Below are 5,134 nucleotides of genomic sequence, written 5' to 3'. Positions count from 1 at the left end.
CAGAGAGATCACAAGCAGGCAGAGAGGCAGGCAGAGAGAGAGGAGGAAGCAGGCTCCCTGCTGAGCAGAGAGCCCGATGCGGGGCTCGATCCCAGGACTCTGAGATCATGACCTGAGCCGAAGGCAGTGGCTTAACCCACTGAGCCACCCAGGCGCCCCTGAAATAGTATTTTTTTAATGGTTTTATTTATTTGACAGAGAGAGAGAGAGATCACAAGTAGGCAGATAGTATTTTTTTTTTTTAAAGATTTTATTTATTTATTTGACAGAGAGATCACAAGCAGGCAGAGAGGCAGGCAGAGAGAGAGGAGGAAGCAGGCTCCCTGCTGAGCAGAGAGCCCGACGCGGGGCTCGATCCCAGGACCCTGAGATCATGACCCGAGCCGAAGGCAGCGGCTTAACCCACTGAGCCACCCAGGCGCCCCAAGTTTACTGGATATTTTAAGCCCACTATCGAGACCTACTGCTCGGAAAAGAAGACTCCTTTCAAAATACAACTGCTCATTGCCATGCACCTGGTCACCCAAGAGCTCCGGTGGAGAGATACGATGAGATGCTGTTTTCATGCCTGCTAACACAATGTCTGTTCTGCAGCCCAGGGATCTGGGTGGGGGGGTGATTTCAACTTTCAAGACCATTATTTAAGAAGTACACCGTGTAGGGGCGCCTGGGTGGCTCAGTGGGTTAAGCCGCTGCCTTCGTATCAGGTCATGATCTCAGGGTCCTGGGATTGAGTCCCGCATCGGGCTCTCTGCTCAGCAGGGAGCCTGCTTCCCTTCCTCTCTGACTGCCTCTCTGTCTACTTGTGATCTCTGTCTGTCAAATAAATAAATAAAATCTTAAAAAAAAAAAAAGTACACCGTGTAAAGCTACAGTTGCCATAGATAATGGATCTGGTGGAGCTGGGCAAAAATCAACTGAAAACTTTCTGGAAAGGATTCACCATTCTAGATGCCATTAAGAACGTTTGTGATTCTTGGCGCACCTGGGTGGCTCAGTGGGTTAAGCGTCCACCTTCGGCTCAGGTTATGATCCCATGGTCTTTGGATTGAGCCCCACATTAGGCTCCCCACTGCTACTCCCTCTCGTCTCCCCTTGGTTGTGTGCTCACGCTCTTTCTTTGTCAAATAAATAAATAAAGTCTTTTTTAAAAAATGGAACACTTGTGATTCATGGGAAGCAGTCAGAAAATCAATATGAACTGGAGTTTGGAAGAAGTTGACTGCAATCCTCATGACCTTGAGGGACCAAGACTTCAGGGGAAGAAGTAAGTGTGGGTGGGGTGGAAATAGCATCTTAAAGGGATGAGGATTTGCTCCTTATGGGTGACGAAGAAAGTGGTCTCCTGAGATGGAATCTACTCCTGGTGGAGAAGCTGTGAAGATCGTTAAAATAACAACAAAAGAGTTAGAATATTACATGAACTTAGTTGATAAGGCAGTGTCATGATTTGAGATGATTAACTACAGTTTTGAGAGAATTTCTACTCTGGGTAAAATGTTGCCGAACAGCATCTTGTGCTACAGAAAAATGGTTTGTGAAAGGGCAAGTCAATCGACGTGGCATTGTTGTCTTATTTTAAGAAGCTGCCACAGCGAACTCAGCCGTGGACAACCACCACCCAGATCAGTCAGCAGCCATCGACATCGAGTCAAGACCATCCACCAACAATAAGATTATGACTCCCCGAAAGCTCAGGTGATGGTTAACATTTTTTAGCAATAAAATATTTTTAATTAGGGGGGCACCTGGGTGGCTCAGTGGGTTAAGCCTCTGCCTTCTGCTCGGGTCGTGGTCTCAGAGTCCTGGGATCGAGCCCCACATCAGGCTCTGCTCGGCGGGGAGCCTGCTTCCCTCTCTCCCTGTCTGCCTCTCTGCCTACTTGTGATCTCTCTCTCTGTCAAATAAATAAAGTCTTTAAAAAATATATTTTTAATTATGTATGTACATTGGTTTTTTTAACAATGTACATTTAATAGACTGAAGTATAGTGCAAATGTAACTTTTACATTCACTGGGAAGTGAAAAAAAATCATTTGACTGTATTGTGATATTCATTTTCTTGTTGAGGTCTTGAATCAAACCTGCAGTATCTCCAAGGTATGCCTGTATTGTGTCAGTTTTCAGCCAGAACAAACAGTAAATATTCCTGACAGTATTAAATTCCCTCCTTTGATGTAAAAGGGGCCCCCGAAGAGGGTGCAAAGGATATCCCCTTCCCAAGATCCAGAGTCACTCCCACGGGTAACCAAAAGAAGGACAACCCAGGCAGGCAGAAAGCCAAACCAAGTTCTTAGGACACAAAACTAGGCAAGCAAGAAGGTTATAATTATCCCTGGGGTAAAAGGATCAAAAATGAACAGGTCTGGATTTGCAAAGGAAGGGATAACATGAAATTTTATTTTCTGCCAACTTCGGAACATGAATTCTTTGGATGCGATTCTAGAATATGCCTTCAAAGAACATTGGTAGGAAAGTCTGATGCTGTCAGAGCCTGACTGTACAGCCCTCCAAACCAAGCCCTATTCCCTGTCTCAGGTGCTTCTGCTAAATTCACTTCTTGATTTTCAGCAGTTACATGAGTAACCAATATATCATGGGCCTGGAGATCAGGCCAGAGTGGTCTCTGTAAATCTTGTGGGAAAAAGAAAGTTAAAATAGACAGGGCCAGATATATTTTTTTAAGATGTTATTTACTTATTTGACAGACAGATTGATCACAAGTGGGTGGAGAAGCAGGCAGAGAGAGGGGGGGAAGCAGGCTCCCTCCTGAGCAGAGAGCCCGATGCAGGGCTCAGTCCCAGGACCCTGAGGTCATGACCCGAGCCGAAGGCAGAGGCTTAACCCACTGAGCCACCTAGACTCCCCAGGGCCAGATTTTAAGAAAAGAAATTCACATTGTGTTTGATTTTTGTTTTAAGTCAAGTTTGTGTTCTTTCATCTTAAGAGAATTCCTAAGGCTATCCATTATAATTTTTTGTGCCTTCTTTTTGAGAGACAGTGCACACAAGCAGGGGCGAGGAGCAGAGAGAGAAGCAGGCTCCCAGCTGAACAGGGAACTTATATGGGGCTCCATCCCAGGACCCTGGGATCATGACCCAAGCTGAATGCCCATTCTCAACCACCTGAGCCATCCAGGCGCCCCCTCACCCCCCAGTAAGCCTTTTTATGACCTAACCATGAACTCAGGAGGTGTTTCCAAAGGAGAGTACAAAAAAATGCTGCTCTAACAACATCCAAAAAGTTCACTCCCAAAATTAGCCTGAAAAATATCTAGCTGCGAATGGGGTACGCTCACATTTCTGTCCAACCAAATTAGTGACAACAGACATTGAGACAAAAAAGGCCCCTTATGGACCAAGACCCCTTATGACAAATTCCCTTGAAAGCTGGTACAAGGACAAAGAGAATTCTGCTTATCAGATCCACAGTGCATGGCTATCCACCAGTATAGGCACCCTCCAGTTGGCAGAGACCACAAAGAGAATATCCTCACTTTCCATAAAACCAAGCCCTCAAGACACAGAACAAGGCAAAAGGGAAACCTCATTTGGTTTTTCTTAAATGCACATTAACAGCTTTCGCTAATTCTTGGGTCTCAGGGCCAGACTAGGAGGGATGTGCCCCAGGGTTAGGGATTGTGTGGTGGTTTACAGATTGCCTCATTACGCAGAATTTTTTTTTGAGCTTGACAGGTAACCTGTGGTCTGTCTAACCTGTTCTGTGACCAACTTATCCCAACACAGGAGTCTCTGAGTTAGGTGGCAATCACTCTTAATAGCTTTAAAGTGCTAGAGCATGTGCCCCAATTTTGTGGCTTTGGCTGCCAAGATGTCCCTTAGCAACAGCCCTTCCTTTACCTCATGTGCACATTAACCCACGGCAATGTTTGTCTAAGTGAACGCTGGTCTGGTGACCATAGACTCACTGTGCTGTGAGGCCAGGTCAAACAGCAGGCTTACAAACCTACGCCTGCTTTCTTCCCTATGGCTTTCTTCCTCGTGACAAATGACACAACCGAGACAGAGGAAATCAGTGACCATCTCTGGGAGAAAAAGGATCAACAAAAATCAAGAGTATTCCTAACAATTCTTTAGCAGAGTCAATAAAGCCAAGGAACCAGTTGCACAAATATTTTATTCCACTTACCTAAATTTAAAAAAGGAAAAAAGAGGGGAGAAGAGCCACCACTCTCACGTCCACCAGTCCCTTCAGGCAGAGATCTGGGAGACTGAAGTGGTAAGAATTCTTACCTTCTGCTGATGCTTATCAGAGATCCCAGGCTCTCTCTGCTGCACCAGCCTCCAAGCAAGCAGAGTCCAGCTAGTGGTTCATCCTGCCAACTGTGCCAACTGTTGGGGAGGAAAAATCTTTCCTCTACCCTTTGCTGGTGAATTAATGTAAGACAGATTAACTAGAGATAAATATTTAATGACATACATATGGGGGCCCCACAAAGACCATTGGATTCCAAAGACAAATCAGTCAGTTGAGGGTTATGTGCCTTCTTAAGCTAAGGAATGGTGTGGGGGCAGGGGGAACCTGGGGCTTCAAAGGGGAGGAGGGTGATTCACAGGACAATGAGAAGAGCATATGTTAGGTAATTAAGTGTTTGCCCTGCTATACAGGTAAATATTTCAGTAAAGGTTACCTTTGGTAATTGATCTCTTTCTAGGCCAGGACCACTATCTAAATTCCTTTAAATAGTTAAGGGAGAGATAGAAGTTTTTCTTGAGTCTGCTGGGTCTCCATTGCCTTCAGCTCAAAATAATACACATGCCAAAGTGACATATTTTGTGAGCATGTATTTTGCTCCCTCTCCTATGATTCCATTTATGTGAGGTTCCTAAAATAGTCAAATTTATAGAGTGAGTGGAACAGTAGTTAGCAAGCTCTGGGGAGGGGCGAATGGGAAATTATTTGTTAATAGGTAAAGAGTTTTAGCACAGAATGATGGAAAAGTTCTGTGGGAGGATGGTGATGGTTGCAGAACGGTATGAATGTACTTAATGCCACTGAATTAAACACTTAGACATAGTCAAGATGGCAAATGTTATGTTACATGTACTTTGCCTCAATAAAAATTTTAATTTAATTTAAAAAATTCAAATCCACAGACTCAAATTACCATATG

This window comes from Enhydra lutris, unplaced genomic scaffold (assembly GCF_002288905.1).
Source record: "Enhydra lutris kenyoni isolate GAN:26980312 unplaced genomic scaffold, ASM228890v2 scaffoldscaffold66, whole genome shotgun sequence".
Classification (NCBI taxonomy): Eukaryota; Metazoa; Chordata; class Mammalia; order Carnivora; family Mustelidae; genus Enhydra; species Enhydra lutris.
The sequence above is the reverse complement of the archived record's forward strand: the minus strand, read 5'-3'. Positions refer to the sequence as shown.